Source organism: Schistocerca serialis, chromosome 4 (genome assembly GCF_023864345.2).
Source record: "Schistocerca serialis cubense isolate TAMUIC-IGC-003099 chromosome 4, iqSchSeri2.2, whole genome shotgun sequence".
Classification (NCBI taxonomy): domain Eukaryota; kingdom Metazoa; phylum Arthropoda; class Insecta; order Orthoptera; family Acrididae; genus Schistocerca; species Schistocerca serialis.
This window is the reverse complement of record NC_064641.1, coordinates 551,425,227-551,452,465: the sequence shown is the minus strand read 5'-3', so window position 1 is coordinate 551,452,465 and position 27,239 is coordinate 551,425,227. Positions and strand designations below refer to the sequence as shown.

Genomic DNA, 27,239 nt, shown 5'->3' with positions numbered 1-27,239 from the left:
CGCACGCTCTGCCATTGCAGGAGTCACAGCTGTGCGCGGCCGGCCCGCACGCGGGAGATCAGACAGTCTTGCTTGACCTTGCGGCGATGATGACACACGCTTTGCCCAACGACTCACCGTGCTTTTGTCCACTGCCAGATCACCGTAGACATTCTGCAAGCGCCTATGAATATCTGAGATGCCCTGGTTTTCCGCCAAAAGAAACTCGATCACTACCCGTTGTTTGCAACGCACATCCGTTACAGACGCCATTTTAACAGCTCCGTACAGCGCTGCCACCTGTCGGAAGTCAATGAAACTATACGAGACGAAGCGGGAATGTTTGAAAATATTCCACAAGAAATTTCCGGTTTTTTCAACCAAAATTGGCCGAGAAAAAAAATGTGTTGCATTACTTATTGAACTGCGCTCGTATGTGATGTCCTTAGGTTAGTTAGGTTTAAGTAGTTCTAAGTCTAGGGGACTGATGACCTCCGATGTTAAGCCCCATAGTGCTCAGAGCCATTTGAACCATTTTGGTAAACCCCACGCACTGAAATCTAGCGGAATCAGGTAGGGAAACCGAGGGCGCTAGGCAATGGGACAGCACCCTCTTTCCGATCCAACACACTGAAGTTTCGAGGAGAAGTGTGATGACATCCCGATGATAGTGGGGTGGGGCACCATCCTGCTAGGAAATTAATCGGGAGACATCGATGGAACTGCATCGTTCGCCAACACTCCGAGATAGCTGTGCCCTGTCACTGGTAACCAAGCGCCATGAGACTCAACGCCTATCACGAAATAGTGAGAATCACATCTTAGAGAGTTTCTCTATCGATAGCGTGTTTCCCCGACAACATAAAATGTTCGTACATCCATAGTTGAAATGGAGGACAGTGGGACGTCAGCTGGTACAAATTTTTATTAAAAATGAAGAAATTCCTCCAGCTGTATCTGAGGTGTCGATTTTATTTTGGCAACTAGTTTCAACGTTGTAACAACGTCAACAAGTGTACGGGCATGAAAATGACGTTGTTACAACGTTGAAAGTAGTTGTCAAAATAAAATCGACACCTCAAATACAGCTGGAGGAATTTCTTCATTTTCAATATAAACATAAAATGTCGTGTTCTTTCATTATAAGGACTTGTTTAAGTATACCTCTAGCCTGGACACCCTGTATTTCATTATTTAAGATGGCAGGTAGCACAGTAATTAACATCAGGAGGAAGTTGTACAAACATTTCAAGACTTCTTTGTGTGTTTACACTGTTCAGCAGATGAATCAAAAGCACAATATTAGGTGTGGTATACAAAGTCATGTGTGGTGTGAAGAAAGGGTAAGCACTCGAAGGTAATCACGCCTTGGGTCCCTTGAAAATGGCCTTGAAGCGTCGACGATTGTTGTCGGAGGAGGATGAGCAGCAGGCAGATACGTACTTCTACATGCAACTGGTCACGATGTTATACTAAACCGTTTCTTCAACCTGGTACGCCGTGGGATGATTATCTCAGCGGTCACAGCGATTTTGCCTAGTTGGCATACCGTTTCTCGGCTGTACGGCCTTCGAACAGGAACTTTCTGTGTCGCCCATTATACCAGATGATTATGGCAACAGAATGACGTTATATCTGTGTAAGCAGCAGTTATCTCGATTACTTTGTGACTCGGTGGCCTGTTCCAGGCCCTACATCATATATTACCGTGCTTTGCAAATGTGATTACCATATCAGACTTTCTTAATTTTCCTTTTCGAATTGTTCTATGTTACCGTGCATTACTCGCGATTGTCTGGATGTAGCTCAAGAGTGGTTAGGACGTAATTTCTAGTAATGTAAATGGGTGATCATACTGGATTTTGGCTTAAAGCTCACTTCTGGTGACATTCAGATTTCTTTGATCACATGTTGGCTCGGCACTCGGGATCTCCTCGTAAGTGTGGAATAGTAACCTTCCCACACCCCGCAGAGTGAAATGTCAGTCAAGCCTCGTTTTTCCTAGTACCTGGGTTCCCGAGAGGACAGCTGTTTGGCGAACGGCAGCCCGGAGATTATCCAATGGCCGCATCTGGTCAATGGGAGACGCACCCGAAGGCGCTCAGAGAGATTTGCGAACAATAGCATCTGCTATGTCACAAGTGGTCAGACTGAGACCCGGTCCTCGTTAGAAGCCAACGACGAATGGTTGTGGCCGTGCACAGCGAAACCGCCTGCTATGTTTGCCCTCTTGAAGCTGTTTTGCTGAGCCAGAATTATTGTCACATGTCCCTTTCGGAAACCTCCCCAGCAGTCCTTCAGTGGGAACTAGGCTGGTAGCCTTCGTAAAATTTGCAGAATTTCCCATCGTGGAGAGACGGCCGGGGTAATCTTCTCCCGGTCCCTGACTGCCAGTGAAACTACAGTTTTCATTGGCTGGTGCATGTTAAATTATATGGTAGGAGACAGGGAACCAATTTACAGGTTTGGAACTGGTGGTTCACCATCACCTTTTTGCTGATTGGTGGCACAAGGTTTTCTGCAAGTGCTGTTCCGAGGTGTCGAGGAAGATCTTACAAGCCAAGAGATGGGAGACAAGTTAGTTCCTACTTGAGTGAAGGAGATGATTGGGCTTCGACCTTTGGCCGAGTCATTCCGGAGTTATACTTTAACTTTTCACGCTTTTGAGATATTTCAACAGGGTCCACACGAATAAGACGATGTTTTTCATGTAGTCATCTCGTTGCAACCACTGGTATTCTCCATTAGCAGCTCTCATGCCTTAAATGTAGCCACCTATTTGGCTACATTTCCGGGGCCACAGTAAGACAGCGTAATGCGATGCACACCTTCAATTTCAAATTATGCGGCAGAGTGAGAAGAGACGTTTAACCTCGCTTTACAGCTCAGTTCGTGTTTCTGAGACAGCGCTCGATTTACTTGAAGGTAAGCATTTATTTTTTTTAACAAGGCTACTTTTTTGGGGTTTTCAGTCGCTACCATTCGTGAGTTTATCTGTTACCAGGTGTAGGTCCCGCGGCTACTATAAAGATTTTGTAGCTCTTCGATTCCAAATTTAATTTCAGTTATGTCCCCTGTTGAGGTCATTCTGATTTCATTCTTTTCCAACCACGGTTGAAATTATTATTTGTGTGTCCGTAAATTGTTTTGCGGCCACCACTGGAAATGATTTGTCCAATGTAATGCTGGTGACGACACTTTGTAATTAATTACACATGTGGTTCAAGAAAAGCTTGTTTTTATATCTCTCTTGTGTTTTCAGTCTATTAATTAAGTTTTCTGACTTACCTACTTTCTCCTTGAATTACAATAACATGTTAGCTGATCCAACTGTCTCATTTAGCAATTATTATATCACCCAACATACTGATTCTCTAACTGTAAGCTAATGGACGAGGCTGCCTAAAGGTTTCAGATATTTAATTTCGGATAGACTCGAACTCGGCAACTCTCAGTGACCACAAGGAGGGTGCTGTGATGGGGTCAGTTACTCCCACACTCGAATCCGGTACCTCTGTACACAGGTAGCAGTACAATCCGACTCTGAGTCAAAGAGAGTGGTGTTCCTGGTCCTAACCGAATAGTTAGTCCTGTGAACCAGAGCAACTCCTTAACATCTGTGCATAATCACACACTGTTTCGTTATGTAGTTCAAGTCAGTCATCGAAGAGAAAATATGGGACGAAGTCCCGTTTTGAAACCTATTTTTACTGATCGTGGTAATATACATTTAACTTGCAAAGGCTATAAATTCAAATGTTACAGAAGAGTGCTAGGAACTGAAGAACGTGGATGTTATGGTAAAAATTCGCGGTGTTCTACTAAAATTATTTACAGCAGGCAGGAAAAACTTATTTTTGCGTTCGGAAGGCCCTCATAGCCACACACCAGTTTCAAAACATTTTCTAAACAGAAGAATGTTATCGAATTCTGTTAACACAAAACACGAAGCTTCGGATGAAAAAACATCAAAGCTTTTACGCAAAGAAGTAGATGGCAATCCGACAACAGTGGTGCAATGACGGCTGTAAGGTATATTCGCAACAATATTTCTCACTCTCGTTTGAAGGCTATACCGAAACTGACAAAATCCGTAATGGAAATTAGGCTTTCTTATCGCAAATGGAAGTGACAGATACAAAAATCGCAGTCTTTATCGTTAATAACGATACGGAAAATTGTCACGTTGCTCTTTCCAACAGATTCCAATCTGCAGTATCTATGACAGGAGGAAACTATATTGACTGCTGGTACTTTTCAATATGCAGCTAAACATTTTCTCCTGTTTATAACCGCGTAGGCTTCAAATGTCAGAGTCAGTTGACATAAAAGTTTCCTGAGTATCGTGCCGCATCATAATGTAAGGCTTTATCTGGAGTGTAGTTTTCGCATTATGACGCGGTACGATACTAAGAAAACTTTTATGTCAAGTTTCTCCAGTTATTAACGATCTGCAGTTACTCTGAAGGATCTTACGTACCATTAGCGCCCAGCCTTATAAAAGATAAGAAGGAAAAATACCTGAAAATTATACGATGTGTTTAAGATGAATGTAGGAAGAAGTAACTGCCTCTTAATTCGAAAACGACGAAACTGAGTTCGAACATTGGAGTATCATGGTTGCCTGCCCATCAGGCAAGATTGCTCGTTGTCTTTTTCACCTGGCTGAAGGCTGGTAAGTGCGGTTTTAATTGTTATTTTAAGTAAATCGTATACTTCTGGAACGATAAATGTCTATAATTAGTATAGAATATTATTTGCCTTTCCTAAAGGAACGGTGGATACAGTTATTGCTTAAATTACTTTATTCATAATGTTAGCTATACATCATTCGCGCTACGAGGGTTGTGTCCATTGCTTAAGTCGTGGACCTTACCAAAATTTTGCCTGTTAAATTTCCACAATCATTTCCTTCTACACATTCACGTGGCAAAAAATACAAACACTATGTTTGGCTTCGACGTTCAAAGACCAGAACACTGAAACAGGCCAGCTGGTGCGTTATATCTTTGGCCTTGGTTACATAAAACCTATTGTTTTTCTGACCTGATAAGAATACAACCAAATACTCACCAAATTTGCTTATTACGTAACTAAAAATAACATTGACGAGCGTGAACAACTGATACCTACATAAAAATTAAGACTGCAAAAAAATGGCCACGTCATCAAAGCGGACTCTATAACCGGGAAGAGGCAAGCTTTCATACAACAGAAATTAAATTTACCCAGACATGGTGAAATTGCCAAATTAGAATTTGTGAAGCACGTTTCAAACAAGTCGGTTGTGGACAGAACATAAGATAAACGAAATACAGTTGTTTTCAGGAAATATTTTTGTGTGTGAAATCTGTAATAAAATTTTTGTGTTTATGTATAACTTGTTTTCTTTTACCTTTTTCATTGATTCAGTACTTACATGTGATCCACGTGCTTCATGGTGGTATTTTACCATCTCTCAGTATCAGGTATGGTGCAGTAGCAAGATTTGATCATTTGCATACCAACTGAAAATTCTTCGATAAGGATAGCAGCTGAAGAAGTTAATTGAAATTTATATCAGAACCGGTACTTCCACGCAAGTCTCCTACCTACTTTTTTTTCCTATTTCCATTTCGTTCGTGATTGTTCGTTTCATTTAGTGTGGGCGTACGTCACTTGACACCCGTTCTAGTTCATCGTTGATTCCTTTACTCTTTTTTCTTCCGGCCAACCCTCTGACTGACCACGCTGAGCTACCGTTTACTAGGTAGATGTGCTATCGACTAAACCACCGTGGCATTGTGGCTGGCCCAGCTGCACAAACTTCAGTTCACACTTTGATTTTTCTCTCCTTAAATCGTCAGTCTTTCCGATTCTCTCTGATATTGGAATAGCACCCCATAATTGTACGTAATGGTAAAATCTTGCTGTACCTGAGTCTCAACTTCATCTTCGATAAGGACAGGAACAATTTTTAATTCAGTACTTCAGGTGCTATCCTTATCGACGATAAAGTTAAGACTCATTGTGCCCCTAGGAAAATGATATTTCGTCAGATCAATACATCTCCTGTGCATTACGTACAGAACTGGGGTGCTATTCCAATGTCAGAAAGCCTTGGCACTACTGACAGTTTAAGACAGGGAAAATCAAGGTGTGAATTGAATTTTGTGTTTGGAGTTGACAGTGGAGTATGCTAGTCTGTGGAGCTATGTCAGCCGTTACGCCAGGGTGCTGCAGTGTATCGCATACCTGCTCAGTCAACAGGAGACCTGTCCGCCCCCGGTAGCTGAGTGGTCAGCGTGACAGAATGTCAATCCTAAGGGCCCGGGTTCGATTCCCGGCTGGGTCGGAGATTTTCTCCGCTCAGGTAGATGATGAGGACAACACAACACCCAGTCCCTGAGGGGAGAAAATCTCCGACCCAGCCGGGAATCGAACCCGGGTTCGATTGACATTTCATCCCCATCGACACGCAAGTCGCAGAAGTGGAGTCAAATCGAAAGACTTGCACCCGGCGGACGGTCAACCCGACAGGAGACCCTAGTCACACGACATTTTTATTTAATAGGAGACCTAAGTTCAAGTCCCAGCGTTGACACGAATTTTAATTACTTACTTCAGCTTTCATCCTCAACGAAGATAAAGTTGAGACTCAATGCGTTTCGGAAAAGGCAATTTCGTAGAGAATTCGTTGGGGCAGCCTCTGTGTTCACAGAAAAACAACTTCTGGATATTTCAGAACCAACAGAAACCAATCCTTCGACTGTGTACGTGAGTCTTTCATATCGATACTGGAGAGTTTTTAAGTCCCTTTACTGAGACCTAAGTAAATTCTTATTCTCGCTGGCCGGCAAACTGTATTTGCCTGCCGGCCGATAGCGGCGCTCGTCTGCGAGTACCTCTGGCGGCAGCCGGTGCAGGAGAACAAAGAAAGAAGGGGGACGCCGCCCGGACAGAGGATATGCGCGGACACATAATAAAGTTGTCCGGAATTCGCGTGGTCCGGGCAGCGGAGGCGAGGCCGGTTCTGAGTCTGGCCCGCGCCTTATTGTCCCGGCATATGAAGGTGATTCGAGTAAGGGGCCGCACCGGCGGGGACTCGAATCAATCATCCGCCAACAGGTGTAGCCCCAGACCGGCGCCCGGCCTCGGCAAGAATTCAATCAACGTGCACGCGCCGCTTCTTTATCCCCGCTGCAACCCCGGCCGCCCTGTGGAAATTTGAATCTCCTGCCGGCGCCCCGAGCAGAGCAGAGCTAAGGCAAGCGGTGTTTTTCCGCGTCTCCTGTAGTCCGGACAGGCGGGCTGTCACTGCGCGAGAGGAGGGGGAGGTAGTAGGGGAAGGAGGGGCTCTGGAGGAGGAGGAGACGAGGTCCACCGCCGGACGTAAGAGAAAAGGGTAGCGGCGCGGCATGCGAGAGGAAACGCTAAGGGTAGGTTTGCTAGAAATTGCTTTTCAATCCCTCGGACTTTGAACGAGGAAAAAAGGGGGTCCGGCAGCGCGGCTGGAGGGCGGAGGCGGAACGGGAGGGACCAAGACGGCGCAGCGAGGACGATTCTTTTTATATGATATAGCCGGGGGGCGAGGGGGCTGCGGGGGTAGCGGGCCGCCCCTCCCGCATCCGGACGCGCCCACCAGGGCGGCTGCCGCGTCCGTAGCGGGGGCGGCGGCGTGTCTCGTTTTTAAAATTTAAGTGGTTTGCTGCTACTGCTGCCACTGCCGCCACACGCGTCGTACATTTGCCGGGATCTCTTTCGCCCGCCGCCGCCGCCGCCGCCGTGTAGCTTCTCCTCTCTCTGCCTATATCCGCTACACTGTTACGGTCCGAATGCGAAATTGATCCAGGGACGCACGAGCTAGCGGCCGCCTCAGAAAGGAGGGGCAGGAGCACAAAGCGGCTCCCAGCATTTGATACGAGAAAAATCAGAGGAACACACATTAAAAAGGAACTAATTATAAGCACTTAATGCCAACAGAATGTAAATTACCATAACGATCACGTCATTGATTTCTGGAGATCAAAAAATTTACCCTCGTGTTTCTTCATCTTTCTGATAAAGGGTTTATAATTCGATGATTCCAGCTACACCGACGTGACAAAGGTCGTGAGATGGCAGTAGTATTGCGTACATAAGGTATACAAGGGCAGTGCACTGACGGGGCTGTCATTTGTACTCAGGTGATTAACGTGTAAAACTTTCCGACGTGATTATGGGTGCACTACAGGTATCAACAGACTTTTAACGCGGAATGGTAGTTGGACCTAGACGCAAGGGACATTCCACTTCAGAAATCGTTAGGGAGTTCCATATTTCGAGTGTCCCGAGAATACCAAATTACAGGCTTTGTCTCTCACCACGTACAACGCAGCGGCCAAAGAACTTCACTTAACGGCCGAGAGCAGCGGCGTTTGCGTAGAGTTGTCCGTGCTAACAGACAAGCACAACTGCATGAAATAACCGCAAAAATCAATGTGGGACGTACGACGAACGTACCCGTTACGACAGTGCGGCGAAATGTGGCGTTAACGGGTTATTACAGCAGATGACCGAAGCGAGTGCTATTGTTAACAGCACATCTCCTGCACCGCCTCTCCTGGGCTCGTCACCGTACTTGTTGGATCCTAGACCACAGGAAAATAGTGTCCTGGTCGGATGAGTCACGATTTGTGTTGGTAAGGGCCGATAGCAGGGTTCGAGTGCTGCGCAGACACCACGAAGCTGTGGACCGAAATTGTCAACAAGGCCTCTTCAAGTTGGTGGTAGCTTCATAATGATGTGGGCTGTGTTTTATTTGGAATGGACTGGGTCCTCTGGACCAACTGAACCGACATTGACTGGAAATGGTTATGTTCAGCTACTTGGAAATCATTTGGATCCATTTCGGAACAGCCTTGGAATTTTTGTGGATGTCAATGCGCCATGCCATCGGGCCATAACTGTTTGCGACTGGTTTGTCTCTGGACAATTCGAGAGAATTATTTGTCCACACATATCTCCCGACAGGAATCCAATCGAACATTTCTGGAACATAATCGAGAGGTTAGTTCATGCACAACTTCCTGCACCAGCAACACTTTCGCATTTATGGTCGACTTGCCACGGTTCGCACGGCTCCTCCGTCGGAGATTCGAGTCCTCACTTGGGCGTGGATGGGTGTGTTGTCACTAGCGTAAGTTAGTTTAAGTTAGGTTAAGTAGTGTGTAAGCCTAGGTACCGATGACCCCCGCAGTTTGGTCCCATAGAACTTACCACATATTTCCAATTTTACTCTACTCGGGACACATTCACCGAGGTGTCTGAATATCGGTGGAGAATTGGTAGCCGATTCTACCTCTACAGACGAAACTAGACCGGGTAGTCATGTAGTACCCTCAGGACTGGAGCTAAGTCGACTTTCTCGTCCATTGGGTGCAACTCGGGATTCTGGACAGGCCAGTCCACTTCAGGAACTTTATTGTCCATAAGCCATTACCTCACAGACGCTGCTTTATAATATACTGGCATGCTGATTCAAACAATCATCGTCCCCCAACTGTTCCTCATCTGTACTCAGTACGAAATGCTGTAAATTCTGTGCCCGTGTCCTTCCGCACTTAGCGTGTTCCTAAGCCTAATAAGGAGATTACACCATAGCCGTGAAAAGTACCCCATACAGTAACATCACCTCCTCCGCACTCACCCCAGTTGGCACTACACATGATGGCTGGTAATGTTCTTCAGGCATTGGCTAAACCCAAGTCCTTCCATCGGGTTGGCACAGGTTGTTGCGTGTTTCATCACTTCAAATCACTCGTTTCCAGGCATCCACTGTGCAATGGCGTCGCCCTTTACACCATATCAAGCACTGAGTATAGGAACATGTAGCTGAAAAGGAGGTATTGCATCCGCTCTTTTTAACTCTCTACGCACATTCATTGCACAAGCTCGACATCCGGTAGCACTCTCTAACTCACGAATGGTTTTCTCCCTTCATATCATGCGATTTTTTTTAGTCACCCTCCGAAATGCTCGACGGTCCCTGTCCGTCAATGCGTGAGGTCTGCCTGGTCTCCGTTTAACAGTATTTGTTCCTTCGCGTTTCCACTTCAAAATCACATCACCATCAATCGACTTTGACAGCTTCATAAGAGCTGAGATGTCCCGCATGGATTTGTTACTCATTTGATATCCAGTCACCAGCCCACGTTCGGAATCACAGAGCTGTCCTGATCGACTCATTCTACTGTTAGTGGCAACACAGTATTCCTCCATTGGCGGGTCCACATCTCGTGACATCCGATTATGGAGGGTTGCCCTGATACTTTTAATAAGATACAGTACATTGTTTCGCTTATATCTATTATAGATTGTTACTCCTACTACACCTATTCCGTTTCATACAGATGCTTTGCGTTCTGGACACTGCTCTATATTTTTAAATGGGATCCTTTGAATATAGTTTCAGCGAATCTTTGAACATTTTTTAAACGCAGCAGCCTTTGAATTATTGCTGTAATTAACATTCAAGTACCGTTATACGTGCATTAAGATGTGCCGTCTAAGATGTGATACTGTACAATCTGGTTACACAAGTACTGACGAACCTTCTTCCCAACACAACTTTCTCTTCTTTCTCTTGTTTCCACTGTCTGTCTGTCTGTCTTCTCTCTCTCTCTCTCATCCTAAAACGCCAAACAACTTTTTTCGACATGATTTATGAGCGATGGAGGATATTTCATGTCAATATTAGTGACATTCTGAGTTATTCCACTTGCAGATGAAGCGGGGCAACATTGATTGTCTAGACGATTCGGTACGCGCACTATCCTCTTTTATTTTATTCTCGTAGTTCCTAGGCAAAATATACGACTGATGTTGGAGAAGTATTGCAGTCTTTCTCAGATGTCACTGGGAGAGTTTCACGGGAACAGCAGCGCTTTTCTTCCCAAGTACACCGTTTAACTTCCACGAATTGTGTTACACATTCATAGCAGCGCGTTTTTCAGTTGTGTCAATGTCTACTATCATACCCCGCTAGCGCTTTGTATCCAGTGTCCTGTACATATGAACCGGACATCCTTATTAACAGAACTTCTCATCTTACATGCTCGTCCCACCTCATATAATTCCTTCGTTAAACCATGCGACAGACCCCTAAGCTCCTCCAATAGTGCTATCATTACATTTATTCATTCTTGTTGACAGCTGTTGTGCAATACACCAGTAGGAAATACTGTTTAAGTTATTCCGCTTTCCTGTAGAACTTGAAAAAACTGTGGTGAGTTCTTGTGGGAGCGAACTGCTGAGGTCATCGGTCCCTAGGCTTACACATAACTTAATCTAACTTAACCTAACTTACTCATGCCCGAAAGACGAGACGAACCTTCAACGGGGGAGCCGCGCGAACCGTGACAAGGTGCCTGTGGCCGCGCGGCTACCCCGAGCGGCTGTTTTCCTCTGGGCCATATGGCTACGATACTTTATTATAAACACTTGAACCGTTGACGAAGTCTCAGCTAGTGCTATTGATCATTTTTGAAAAAAAATTATTGGTGTATTTACAACTTTAAATTGCCCAGGGGCAGAGATGATGCTACATACGCACTGAATGAAAATTCAGCGCCCTGTACAAGTTTCTCCTTGTAAAGTGAGTGTCCTACTTCGGGAGATACACCGTATGATACCTTGTTCATCAGCAGCTGACAATATGGTACAGCATCGAACACTCTTTCGGAAACCTAGACGGACAGAATCTAATTGTTTATTACCTTCAGACGACATTGTTAAAGTTCACTCTTTAAGGTCTCATTAGATAAAATGTCACAGGCTTCGGGAGTGTCCCTTCTTACGTGAACACGAGCTATCATTAAGCTGTCTTTATTTCTCTACACTTACTCTTGTAACGATATTGTAGTTATCTTTTTTTCACGACATTCTCAAAATGTTGATGTGTAACCAAGGAGGGTCGTTTCTGTCTTTTATTACTTTACTTTCCAAAAATCTTTAATTGCTATTGGTGTTTATAAAATTCGTGATTCAGTAGTTAGTCTTTTGATGAAGAAACCTCAAGAGAATGATAGAAAGAATAAAACTTCAGATGCAATAAACAGACTTATATCCATTTATTTAGAGCACGTTTTGACGATTGCCAGGATGCTAAGACTGCTCTACTGTTTCAGTTTCCTCTTTTTACTGATGCCTAGCAGAATAATACTGATAGGTCCACTTTGGTAAGTGATGAAATGTACAAGGAAAAGCTTCACAATCAAACGAAATCACTTTTGAGTGACGAGCAGTTCAGTATAATGAGCAAGGTATTAAAGAGCGTCTATACGCCTAACTGGGAGCACACTAGTTTAGGAAACTAGGCATAACTCTTGCCACATCCTCCACTGAGTATCTGTAAAGGTCACCTGCAACACCTGAGAGCTACAGTGAGACAAAGCGCCGACTTGTACAGCGTCAGAATACTTGCAGCATCCGGGCGCTCATAAATCAGGCCAGACGGCCCTATCGCTGCGCTTCGCCTGGCCTCGCTCGCTCGCCTTCCTTCCCAAGCCGTGACGCCGTCATACCGCCCACGCTCACGCCCCTCCCCCACCCACTCCACTCCCTCCACCGCCCCATCGGCTGCCCTGGCCTTATTCAGGCAGCGCCCAAAATGAAACCTGCGCCTTGTAATTAAACTCAGTATCGGCTCCTAATTAAACGTAAACCGAACGAACGATATATTATCCTATCAAGATGGCTCGTTAATACCGCCCCGAGCGGCGCTCCGGCTAAAAGTTTGACGGCGGAAAATTGGCGCCCGCCTCCCGCGCCGGCAGGGAGGCCGTGGGGCTAACTAGCGCCTCCCCCACGTTCCCGGCACCATGGCGCAGCCTAGCCACTGCGGGAAATGCCGAGGAAATCTCAAGAATACAAATTGTCAATGTCATGGACACCTCTTGTACAAGGTCTCTGCAAAGGCTGCTATTACACCACCTGATCAAAAGTATCCGTACACCCAATAGTGGACGTTGCCCAACCTCCGCCTTTATGATGGCTTGAACTCTGCTTGGGACACATTCAGTGACGTGGATCAACGTCCATTCTTCCGCAAGAGCTGAGACCAGAGACATTTGACGCCAGGGTCCGGAGCGTAGTCGACGTGGTAACTCAACCCAAAGGTGTTGTATTGGATTCCGGTTGGGACTCTGAAAAGGCCAGTCCATTTCAGGAATATTACTGTCCACAAGCCTTTGCTCCACAAATGCTGCAATATGACAACATGCATTGTTTTGTTGACGGTCTTCGCACTCTCCCTCTATTGCATGCAGTACATAATTCTGTAAAATGTGTTCATATCATTCCGCATTTAGAGTTTTCTTAAGTACAATACGGGGACCGCATCCTAACTACGAGAAACTCCGCCCATACCGTAACACCAATTCCTCTGTACATTACAGCAGGCACCGCACACAATGGCATGTAACGTTCAACAGGCATTCGCCAATTCCAGACCCTCCCATCGTTTTGCCACAGGATTTATCGTAATTTTCCTTTGCAAACCACTCGTTTCCAGTCATCCACTGTCCAATGACGTCGCTCTTAGCACCACCAGGAGTTGCACGACCGCTGTACCCCGTTCTTTCTAGCTCCCTGTGTACATTGTCCTAGCTGGACTGCTGGTAGCACTTTGGGTCTACGAGTTGTTATTTCCACTGATTTCATGCTGTTTTTTATAACCATCCTCTGTAGTGTTCGATGGTCCCTGTTCGTCATTTCATAAGGTCCGCCTGGTCTTGGTTTAGCTCTGGCTGTTCCTTCACGTTTCCACTTCACAGTCACATCATCAGAAGCCGACTTGGGCAGCTTCAGAAGGGCTGAAATGGCCATGATGGATTTATGAGGATGTGCAGAAAAGAAATTCCTCCCCATTTTTTACGTGAAATCTTTTAAGGCTTTGTAAACAAAAGAAACTTCATTAACAATCTACTTCTTCATTCTTCATGTATACACATTTATTTTTCTAGCGAAGGACACATGTCTCCCGACGAAAGACCAGTTTATTGATACCGTCACTGTAAAATGTTTGTTTTGACGGAGCTGCAACATCATCTCTGCTTGTGCCCGCCTCATCAATATCAAAGTGAAGTCCTGGAAGGTGTTCTTTAAGTTTTGGAAACGGATGTAAGTCGTATGGGGCCAGTCGAGACTGTATGGAGGATGATCGATGACAATGAAGCCAAGTCTTCGTACTGTTACAGATGTCGCCGCGCTCGTGTGATCTGGCACTGTCATGGTGAAGGAGTGGGTGCTCAGTGTGTAGACAAACTGGAATTCCTGCTTTTATTTCGCTCACACATTGACGTAGTTACGCTACACAACACCACTTTATACGCCATAATTTAGAGCCCTCTAATGGCAGAGGGTTGCAACTTGCGTCAGCGAGTAATATGCATTATATGTAATGCTTCAACCGATATTGAGAACACAATAAAAAAACTCTGAGACATTACTTCTCAGTACACCTTCGTATTACTCAGACGATATCCAGTGACTAGCGATGTTCGAAGTTACTTAGCTCTTCTGACCGACCCATACTTCTGTTACTGTTCAATACTCCCCGACTCCTTTATTCTGCCGGGCCCGCCTCTGGTGACATCTAGATACCAATTCCTCAACACTGGTGTTACATGCCAAGTGAATGAGTGCTCTGCTCTTTTTTTTTTTTTTTTAACTCGTCATTTTGAGGAAGCTATTGTGATTGCTCTGTTATTAGTTACGAATGAAAACTGAAGAATTCACCGAATAAAACAAGATTTTCTGAATTATAAAAAATTTTACTACCCTTCGAAACTAACAAGGCGTCCCATCAGAGCATCAGGATTCTCAGTGTTCCGACAGACGAAAAGTTTTGGAAAAGCTGTACTACACGCACAGCTATTGGGATGTGTCATTAACCTAAATTGTATCAAAGTGGAGTCCTGGAAAGTGTTATTTAAGTATTGGAAACGGATGAAAGTCGGATAGGGCCAGTCGAGACTGTATGGAGGATGATCGATGAGAGTGAAGGAAAGTCGTCGTACTGTTACAGATATCGCAGTGCGTCACTCAATTCCATAGTTTTGGCCAAAGTACAAAATTGGAAGTTCCGGACTGTTTCATATTGTCTTTGACATTATCGCATGATTTTGACAATTGAACTGTAATTTTACTTTTACTAGTACCATCGTATGAGTGATGTCATGTAGACTGCTGTAATAATTTTATGTTGCTAGATTATGATCGTTTCGATTGAAAGTGGCAGCGACTAAAGGCCTGTGTTTCTTGCAGAACCTAATGATACGCAAATATGACTTTTGTCTTTCTGAATTCTCTGTCTGTGATATGCAGTAGTAAGTACGTCTTTATTTGCGTGCCTGTGCCACTTCGCTCTTGACCTTGTTTCGCACATCACAGATCAAAATTCATTAAGCAGGTCTCTTCTTATAATATTTTCGTTTCTAACAATTTCTCATTTTCAGTTTCTTCATTATTTTTTTATAAATCCGACCACGCAATTAAACCCTTTCTGCACCTCGCTTATTTCCAAATCAGTAATTTCGCAAGTGAAAGGCACGTCTGATTGCCTCTTTCCGGATTTTTCTGGACATTATTGTCACCTTAGCCACTGATTCACTTTTTATAAGAAAATAATGTCTTTCTTAGGTTTATTTTTCCTGTTTCATTACTTCCGTTTAGCTCCTATAGATGCCCTGCACTGTCTCAGACATTCGCCTGTTGATCCCAACAAGTTTATTCGTCTTTACAGTGGAATTCTTCACTTGTTCGTTTCATTATTTCCTTTATTGTTTACTTTCTGCCGTAGGGCGTGAGTTGTCTGTGATTTTCGTGAAAGACAAAGCAATGCTTTTATGTGTTCTTTCAGTTTGTTCCCTTATGAATGAGATTCATCTTTCCTCATTCGTGATATATTAATGCATTTAAATAACAAAATCGTCACTCCCAACGGTGTGGACCTTCATGACTCAAACATGCTTCGTTGTCTTGTCAGGAATGTAAACTGCGCTCTACAATCAGCATAAATTCACCAGCGAATTATTTCGCGTAGTGGAAAAGTAACAATTCCGGTCGCAAATGATAATGTTTCAGTTGTAAAAACATTTTATTATCTCAACAAAAACACAAAAGGGGAAAAAAATTCTTAATTTCGATTTCGCATACCAAAGTTCTCGGTTTGGACACCTCTGTTAAATAACATTTATGCCTTTAATATACACAGCGCAACACAATTAAAGGATCACTTCTACTAAATCTCGTAATTGTTCCCAGTTCCACGTAGAAGTTTGAAGGTTGACTCACAGGTGCCTTACTACTTCCTCTGTAATGGTGCAAATGGATGGCGCCCTCAGAAGCCACCCTCAACGTCGGCGAGTCTTGAGACAGCGAGGTGTCGAACGCGCAGAAAAAAGGCCAAATCTCAGAAGATCGTATGGGGTGCGAGAAGGTTAATGATGTGACACTGGCACTAAATTGCACCAAAACTCTGCCCAACACCACTGTGGACGTGTCACATGTTAGGTAGGCCGTCGCACGCCATCTTACTCGCATTTCATCCCTTATTTTGGCGCCACGTGATGTAAGCCAGAATCACGACGCTCAGCGTTGAAATCACGAGATTCCTTAGAGTAACCGAGGAAAACATTTCAGATACTCCGCTTCTCAGAGTCGAAACGAAAAAGCCTCAAGAGACGGCATGAACGGTGTCAATGAAACCATCCCTTCCCTTGGGGCGTTAATTCGCATATACACTCCTGGAAATTGAAATAAGAACACCGTGAATTCATTGTCCCAGGAAGGGGAAACTTTATTGACACATTCCTGGGGTCAGATACATCACATGATCATACTGACAGAACCACAGGCACATAGACACAGGCAACAGAGCATGCACAATGTCGGCACTAGTACAGTGTATACCCACCTTTCGCAGCAATGCAGGCTGCTATTCTCCCATGGAGACGATCGTAGAGATGCTGGATGTAGTCCTGTGGAACGGCTTGCCATGCCATTTCCACCTGGCGCCTCAGTTGGACCAGCGTTCGTGCTGGACGTGCAGACCGCGTGAGACGACGCTTCATCCAGTCCCAAACATGCTCAATGGGGGACAGATCCGGAGATCTTGCTGGCCAGGGTAGTTGACTTACACCTTCTAGAGCACGTTGGGTGGCACGGGATACATGCGGACGTGCATTGTACTGTTGGAACAGCAAGTTCCCTTGCCGGTCTAGGAATGGTAGAACGATGGGTTCGATGACGGTTTGGATGTACCGTGCACTATTCAGTGTCCCCTCGACGATCACCAGTGGTGTACGGCCAGTGTAGGAGATCGCTCCCCACACCATGATGCCGGGTGTTGGCCCTGTGTGCCTCGGTCGTATGCAGTCCTGATTGTGGCGCTCACCTGCACGGCGCCAAACACGCATACGACCATCATTGGCGCCAAGGCAGAAGCGACTCTCATCGCTGAAGACGACACGTCTCCATTCGTCCCTCCATTCACGCCTGTCGCGACACCACTGGAGGCGGGCTGCACGATGTTGGGGCGTGAGCGGAAGACGGCCTAACGGTGTGTGGGACCGTAGCCCAGCTTCATGGAGACGGTTGCGAATGGTCCTCGCCGATACCCCAGGAGCAACAGTGTCCCTAATTTGCTGGGAAGTGGCGGTGCGGTCCCCTACGGCACTGCGTAGGATCCTACGGTCTTGGCGTGCATCCGTGCGTCGCTGCGGTCCGGTCCCAGGTCGACGGGCACGTGAACCTTCCGCCGACCACTGGCGACAACATCGATGTACTGTGGAGACCTCACGCCCCACGTGTTGAGCAATTCGGCGGTACGTCCACCCGGCCTCCCGCATGCCCACTATACGCCCTCGCTCAAAGTCCGTCAACTGCACATACGGTTCACGTCCACGCTGCGCGGCATGCTACCAGTGTTAAAGACTGCGATGGAGCTCCGTATGCCACGGCAAACTGGCTGACACTGACGGCGGCGGTGCACAAATGCTGCGCAGCTAGCGCCATTCGACGGCCAACACCGCGGTTCCTGGTGTGTCCGCTGTGCCGTGCGTGTGATCATTGCTTGTACAGCCCTCTCGCAGTGTCCGGAGCAAGTATGGTGGGTCTGACACACCGGTGTCAATGTGTTCTTTTTTCCATTTCCAGGAGTGTATTACGCAGTCGAAATTGGCAATTGGCAATGCGATGAACGACAGTACGAAGTTCTTGGTGATCTTTGACAGTGATGACGCCCTCTGGACGATTCAAACCTTCTGGAAGGACATCGTTTGAGAGCAACCTCATTGATAGCGATCGCAGCTGTCTGCAGTGCAGCGTGAAACTACTAGGGGTAGTTGAAAACCATTTTACAAAATTTGAACTCTATTCAAAGCTGCAGAGGGTGTTTATGCCTTTGCAGCCCTCCTGTTTCGTGGCTTTTTGTAGTTTCATCATGAAGGGTCGTGACATTGACAGATGAATGAACAAAACAGCAAAGGGTCTCTCGCAGACAACCTCGGTGTCAGCCGTCCACGTTTGTTGAGCATATTAAAAATATACATGTACAGAGAAAACGCATGACGAGACTCCTACGCGACAGTAGACCGGCTCTTCCGCCTGCCAGCAGACATTTGGAACCCGAGGGAAGTCAAGCGGTTGCCTGTACGTTAGGGCCTAGGACTCCGACTCCTGGTTTGTTTGTACAGGTACATTTTTAAAGTGCTCAGCCAACGTCGGCATGTACACTACGGGTACTGCCGAACTGGGAGTCTCAAAGGGATACTCTGCCGATTTATTCACGCATGTGTTAACGTGGCACCTCTCGGAGGTCATGTCACACAAAAGCACAAAGCAGGAGGGCTGAAGCGGCCTTAGCACCCTTTGCTGCTTCGGATCGCTTTCAAATTTTATCGAATGGTTTTGAACGGTGGCTGGTGCTTCCATGCTATACACTACTACTAAAACTATGGTCGCACTGCTTTCCAAAGGGGTACGATCACGATGAATGTGGTTGCTCTGCAGACTCGGATCTGTATTCCTATTCTGATTTTGAGGAGATTTTCCTACAGAAGCTGTTAGGAGCCACTTGGAGGTGGTACATGAACTGTTAGCGGTGTCCTCCTCCAGTACATCGGTCAGACACGTGAATTTTCCTTAGAGATACAGACAAGCATCTTTGAGTACCGGCATTAGAGTAACATTAAGTTCCTCACGCGAATTAAAGCGAGGTTGGCGAACTTTATGCAGACTTATTTGGTAGTGTAGAACCCAGAAAATTATCCAAGATACACCAACAGATATTTCTGATTAAATCTGCGGAGCTTTACGTCCCGAAGTTTACAAACGTACTGCACATCGCCAAGAACCGCTCGGCCACTCCGGCCGGCCTAGAGTAATGAATTAGACATAAAATATCAAAATGCGGCCGGCCGAGGTGGCCGAGCGGTTCTAGGCGCTACAGTCTGGAACCACGTGACCGCTACGGTCGCAGGTTCGAATCCTGCCTCGGGCATGGATGTGTGTGATGTCCTTAGGTTAGTTAGGTTTAAGTAGTTCTAAGTTCTCGGGGACTGATGACCACAGCAGTTGAGTCCCATTATGTTCAGAGCCATTTTTGATTACTCTAGGTGTCTCATTTACTGGTTCATCTCATCTTCCTACTCCTTCTCTTGTTCCTCTTCAGTGTCGCTGTCACCCTCTAGAGACTGTTGTTACGCTGCATGGACACACGTCATTTCGTTGTGTCCGCAGGTACTCTACATCACCGTATGGTGGCTTGCGGAGTGTGTATGTAGATGTGGAGGCGTGAAGGCTCGGACGTGAGTGATGCCACCCGGAGCCGTGAAACTCGAGACGCGACGCTGCGTGTTGGCCGTTAGGCTGGCGCGCCGCGGACCCGTCTCCTAATTAGCCGCTCGCTCTCTCTCTCCCGGGAGCGCAGCTGCAGTCGCGCCCTGGCGGGATTTTGTTCAGCGCGCGCGGCCGTGCGAGGGCTGCAGCCGCGGAGCGCCGGCCACCGCGAGCGGCGGCAAAAAGCGGGCGAATTACCGCCGCCCGCCGCTCCCATTACGAAATATTACGGCATTTGAGCGGGCCTGCGCCTGACAGCTACTCATTTTAATTGGCAAACAACTAATTAGTCGCTACCTGAGAGCGGGGAGGCGATACGGCTTCGGGGAAAATGAAGGGAACCCGGGAGGGAGGGTGGGTGGGTTGGGGACGGGTGGGAGGGGAATCGGGGAGGAGCATTACATTGGCGGTAGGGGAGGGGAGAAGGGGAGGAAAACTTTTATTCGGCGATAATAATGGCTGCTCTCCGGGCTGACATATGGCACCGCACCGCACGCATGCGCGCACTCGAGATAGCGGCGGCGGCCGTTATTATCATGGACACGCGGTAATAAAGGGCACGTAAAACACGCGCAATTAGCGCGCGACACGCGCCAGCACCGCCGCCGCCACCGCCCCGGATCACCGCCGCCGGGCCCCGTAATTAGACAGCCCCGTGGGCCGCGGAGGCAGATGGCGGCGACGGCGGCGGCGGCGGCAGCCCTGGCTGGCTCCCGCTGCTGCGGTGGCCAACTATGTGCCGCGGCTAATGATCTTACGTCAGCGGGGGATATTCAAACGACGCTGGGTGCTCAAGATTCTCCGTCAGGCAGACTACTTGCGGAGGAATCATCCTAATCCGTGCCGCGGAACGGTTCATTTCCTAACTGGTACTTACTATTACTTCACCATAAGGTTCAACTTGACTTCAGTTGCCTGTACTCAGATGCCACTAACTTCTGTCCTGCTAATCTTCTTCCGATAGAGCTCTCTTTCCCACGGCTTTGGCCTTAGTTCCCCTCAACGTTGAGCTCCGCCAATTTCGGCTCCTTCTGTCTGGCAGATACTATTTGAGCAAACAGTGCGACCATCGTTCTTCCACCCATCTCAGCGCTCGAGCATCAATCCTATATGTGACTGGTTCCACAGCATTCATTTCCATTCATACATACTCATTCCTCAGTCGATCCTTGCGGTTCTAATGATTCTCTGTAATCCGTCCATTACGACAACCTCATTTTCCCCCTTTTATCTCTCGTGCACTATCCAACATTCTGAGCCAAATGTCAGAATCCTTTCAACGCAGCACGTAACACTACTTTCTTTTGGTATTTTATCCATCCTCAGAAATAGTAATACACTACTGGCCATTAAAATTGCTACACCACGAAGACGACGTGCTACAAACGCGAAATTTAACCGACACGAAGAAGATGCTGTGATATGCAAATGATTAGCTTTTCAGAGCATTCACACAAGGTTGGCGCCGGTGGCGACACCAACAACGTGCTGACATGAGGGAAGTTTCCAACCGATTTCTCATACACAAACAGCAGTTGACCGAAGTTGCCTGGTGAAACGTTGTTGTGATGCCTCGTGTAAGGAGGAGAAATGCGTACCATCACATTTACGACTTTGATAAAGGTCGGATTGTAGCCCATCGCGATGGCGGTTTATCGTATCGCGAAATTGCTGCTCGCGTTGGTCCAGATCCAATGACTGTTAGCAGAATATGGAATCGGTGGGTTCAGGAGGGCAATACGGAACGCCGTGCTGGATCCCAACGGCCTCGTATCACTAGCAGTCGAGATGACAGGCATCTTATCCGCATGGCTGTAACGGATCGTGCAGCCATGTCTCGATCCCTGAGTCAACAGATGGGGACGTTTGCAAGACAACAACCATCTGCACGAACAGTTCGACGACGTTTGCAGGAGCATGGACTATCAGTTCGGAGACCGTGGCTGCGGTTACCGTTGACGCTGCATCACAGACAGGAGAGTCTGCGATGGTGTACTCTACGACGAACCTGGGTGGACGAATGGCAAAACGTCATTTTTTCGGATGCATCCAGGTTCTGTTTACAGCATTATGCTGGTCGCATCCGTGTTTGGCGACATCGCGGTGAACGCACATTGGAAGCGTGTATTCGTCATCGCCTTACTGGCGTATCACCCGGCGTGATGGTATGGGGTGCCATTGGTTACACGTCTCGGTCACCTCTTGTTCGCATTGACGGCACTTTGAACAGTGGACGTTACGTTTCAGATGTGTTACGACCCGTGGCTCTACCCTTGATTCGAACCCTGCGAAACCATACAAATCAGCAGGATATTGCATGATGGCATGTTGCAGGTCCTGTTCGGGCCTTTCTGGATACAGAAAATGTTCGACTGCTGCCTTGGCCAGCACATTCTCCAGATCTCTCACCAACTGAAAACGCCAGGTCAATGGTGGCCGAGCAACTGGCTCGTCACAATACGCCAAGCACTACTCTTGATGAACTGTGGTATCGTGTTGAAGCTGCATGGGCAGCTGTACCTGTACACATCATCTGAGCTCTGTTTGATCCAATGCCCAGGCGTATTTAGGCCGTTATTACGGCCCGAGGTGGTTGTTCTGGGTGCTGATCTATGCACCCAAATTGCGTGAAAATGTAATCACATGTCAGTTCTAGTACAATATATTTGTCCAATGAATAGCCGTTTATCATCTGCATTTCTTCTTGGTGTAGCAATTTTAATGGCCAGTAGTGCAGTATGTAAGTAAATAATAAGCAACCAGTAGCATAAAAGAAATTGAATTGCTTTATCTGTTTTAGTTTGACACTCGCAAATAGTGCGATAGGTATAACCTTCTGAAGAAGGGCACTAAGTGCCCGAAAACGGTAAAGAAATTAAACTTCTTTTATACAACTGGTTGCTTATTATTTCGTGATATAATACTTTCTTTGTTCGTTTGGATATGTGCCGTCTCCAAAAGCTCCAATTTACTCATGCAATACCCACCCTCGCTTAAGATATCCTGCGCAATATGTCCAAGTCACACTGTCCAGTCTTATCGATTAGTGAACTCAGACACTTGAACATTTCCACATGTCTTACCCGGCTAACTCAAAATTCATGTCCTCACCTTGCCCAGTTCCATCAACAAGATATTATCTTTTATCCTCACTAACTGTCAGGCCCTATTGTTTACAAGTATCTCATTTGATAAACTCGATTATTCAGATCCATAAGTACTTTATCGTCGGCAAAAAGCAATGAATGTATACTTTGATGAAGTACTGCCACACTCACACTTCTGCACTTTCAGTAATCAAGAACAAGTTCTAAAAACAACTTAAATAATTTGGTGACATTGAATACTCTCCTCTTAACTCTTTACTTGTTTCAAAACTTCCGGATACCTTACAAACAACTTTCGCAACTGTTTCGTGTAGTGGTACATCGTTTCCACCAACTAAATTAACGCACTACCCACTCCAATATTATCCAGTGGTGTCCATAGTAACTTCCTTGCCACAGAATCAACCAACACAAAATGGAGATATTCATTTTTTGCTGTCGTTTTCTGACGCATCTGGCGTAAACAAAAGATGTTATCAACAGAGCTCCTGCGATACGATAAACTGCGCAACCTTTTGAAATGTTCAAATGTATGTGAATTCCTAAGGGACCAAACCGCTGAGGTCATCGGTCCCTAGACTTACACACTACTTAAACTGACTTATGCTAAGAACAACACACACATCCATGCCCACCTGAGGACTCAAACATCCGGCGGTAGGGGCCGCACAATCCGTGACATGGCGCCTCAAACCGCGTGGCTACTCCGCGCGACCTTTTCTAGTCCGTTCTTTATTATAGTACTAAACAACCTACCATAAACATTTCAGTTATTCTCCTTTATTTTATATGGCGGTAATGTGTGACATCTTCCATACTTGGAGTACTTCATCTCTTTGAACGAGTTTATTAAAAATAGGTGCAACTGCTGCTACTACTTTAGATCCTCCGTACTTCAATAATTCCATTAATATACCTGGAGGTCCGTCTGCGTTTCCATTTTCTGATTTTTGAAGGACCTGATAAACTTCATTCTCAGCCACCTCTTCGACGGGATAAATCTCGGCTTCATTGTGCTCTCCTCGATATTCTGTCCTATTCTCTGTAAGAAGATTTTTAAATGTATCTTCCACTCAGAAACGGCAGTCATTCTAGCTCCACTTTTAGTTTTAGCAGGAATGGTCACTTGACGTATAGATAGCCAATCTACTGATGCCTTGTTGTATCTTACTAAATGTTCTACGTCGACGCATTTCGTCTCCCACGACTCCTGACTGGCCATGCCCAACATTCAAGGCACCTGCAGCGTCTCTCACGGACGGAAACTGCCAATGCGGTGAATATCAACCCCTCGAACACAAGGCGCTGTACTGTGAGTGGAACTCACACACACGGCGAAGCAAAAGAGCAATCACAACAGAAACACTACGACACACACTCAGAAAATCACACAAATAGGGACAACTAAATGAACTAACAGACCACATCTCCAAGACAGAACACATCTACACGGTCTATCACATTAATGTGACCATCGCCTATGTTCGACGTCAACAATCAATAACAACTCACACTCGGCCGGCGGCAGCACCAGCAGTAAGGGGTATATAAAGTGTGTCGTAGAGACGCCGAAAAGAGTGCAGTTGTTTTCGTAATGAGGAAACGGACTGATTTCGCTGACGTCCAAAGCGGCAAGATCAACGGCTTTTGGGCCAAGGGCGGGATAAGTTTGCGAACGACACGATATTGCAGTGCCTGTGTTATTCCGAATATGATGCAAAGTTAATTTGTACATGCGTGTATTGTACACGTTTGGCGGAGCTACGACACCATATTCCCGTTTCTACCGAATGACCAAAACCCATCCAAATGAACTTTGTGTTGTATTCGGAATAACACAGGCGCTGCAATATCGTCTTTATCCGCCGATACCTGGCAAGCGACTTTCTAGTAAAATGTCTAGCCCGTACGAGAATATACACCATGGATGTTGGAGTGCAGGTTGTCGACTCGTGAATGACGACATATGGAAGTTTGGGGCTGCCCCGTCACTCGTGCACGGACAGCCAAATGGTAAGGCGACCGCTCGCGACAAGCGGGAAATCAAGGTTCGTGTCCCGGTCCAGCACAAGTTTTCAGTGTCCTCATTCTATTCTATAGCGAATGATTATCTTTATTCGCAATTGTGAATACATTTAAAGTAGATGCTTGTAAACTTTGCAATGGGCCGCTGCGGTTAAAGGGTACCGTGCATGACACAATGGCGCTATCAAAACCGGAGCCGAGCCAAATGTTGTGCACAATGGGCAATAGGTGACAGGGATGAACGCCGACTGCGGAGGTGCATACGGGCGAATAGACGTGCAACTGTTGAGCAACTGGCCGCCTAGATGAACCAATGGGCTATCAACAGAGTCTCCTCAATGACCGTTCAGCTAACGTTGCTGGGTACGGGCCTCCACAGCGGGTGCCTGGTTAATGTGCCCAAGGTGACTGCTGTTCATCGGCGACAAAGGCCGGAATTAGGACACAAATACCGTAACTGGACATCCACTGAGTGGCGATAGCTGGCCTTTTCACATGAATCACTTTTTATCCTTCATTGGACAGATGGCTGTTGGCGTGGAAGGCCTGAAACGTCTAAAAGCAAATGCCCTGCAACAATTGATGGAAGGGATCAGGCAGAAGGAGAGAACTTTACTATCTGTTAAATGTTTTTGTGGCATTCCCTACGTGACCTCGACATTCTGGAAGGCACAGTGAATCAACATAGGTATGTATCAATCCTTGGGGATCATGTCCTCTCCTACATGCAGTTTGCTTCTTCTCGGCACGATGGCATTTACCAACAGGACAATGCAACGTGTCACACTGCTCGTGCTGTACGTGCGCGGTTCGAAGAGCAACAGGATGAGTCTGGCGTACTCCCATGATTTAAGCCCGTTCGAGAATTTGGATCGGTCTGTTCACGCCATGGATGCTCTACCGAGAAACTTAGCGCAGCTGACAGCACTGGACTTGGAATTGCTCCGCATCCTCGTCGGTACCTTCTACTACCTCAGTGACTCTCTTCCTCCATGGCCACATTAATGAGACTGGATAGTGTATAAACAAATAACGCCTTATAGGCATTGTAGCTGACGCCATAGAGTCGGCTGGGTTAGTTCAGAAGAGGACTCCAGTACAACGTACGCCTTCGACACAGAGGAAGTAACACACAAAGAAGAATATGTAGACACCATGTATAGGTACATAAAACCTAGATCAAACCAGAGAGAAATCTGTTGTCATATAATCCTTCCAGACGCCATATGGAACTTGTTAGTACAATAACACAGATTTTTAGCACATAGTGTAAGTTAGAATGAGACCTATCGATATCCTAGCCTATCCTAAGCTTATCCTTTTTCCTTATCATTCTCAACCAAAATTGTAGCAAAAGGGCAAGGGTTTGGAGGGCGGGGGGGGGGGGGGGGGGGGGGAAGAAGAAGACAGTCATTTCAAAAGAAGGTTTGGCGAATCCCAACGATCATCAAGGTGGATAAACCTTCTCACAAGAGAGTGTCGTCTGTACTCCAGTGGAGCGGCCACAAAAGGCGTCTGATCCCAGTGGGGCTCCCTGATTACATCCTCTGGGGCTGATCACCTCCGTTGTAGTCCGCCCCCGGTATCTGAGTGGTCAGCGCGACAGAATGTCAATCCTAAGGGCCCAGGTTCGATTCATGGCTGGGTCGGAGATTTTCTCCACTCAGGGACTGGGTTTTGTGTTGTCCTAATCACCATCATTTCATCCCCATTTCATCCTCCGAAGTGGCGTCAAATCGAAAGACTTGCAGCCGGCGAACAGTCTACCCGACGGGAGGCCCTAGTCACACGACATTTACATTGTACCTCAGCTGTAGCCAAGCTACTACAACTGTGGTAGCCAAAGTTGAGACTTCGGCTTGTGAAGCAGTCATGAAGTATGTGATAATTACAAATATACCCCAGGCGGCTAATCCCTCGTTGATCGAGGTCAACGCAAGCAGGCTATCGGATTCCGAGGAGCCTGCATCAAGTGCGAAACGAAACTGCAAACCTACCAGTACCTCAGAATCCAATCTAAATCATGGACACAAAATCAGACCGGAACAGAACCATAAAGATACAGACTATGATGTAGGTGGGCAAGCTAAAGCAAGTTCTTGACAGTATGAGAGAACTTGGGATAGCCGTACTGATACTACAGGAAACAAGATTCAGGGACGAAAGCACGATGGAATCAGAGGGATATGTAATTCTGAAAGGGAAGGCCACCTTTTACGTTTGGTACAGCTTTCGTAGTAGATCGTTGATACCTGGATAGTATCACTT

The 27,239-nt window shown here is 46.4% G+C and overlaps 1 protein-coding gene across 1 annotated transcript in view; it reads right to left on the bottom strand.

Annotated features, from left to right (window-relative positions):
- LOC126475279 (LIM domain only protein 3-like) overlaps positions 1–27,239 on the bottom strand; it is a 343,614-nt gene that overhangs the window by 269,758 nt on the left and 46,617 nt on the right. The window lies entirely within an intron of this gene.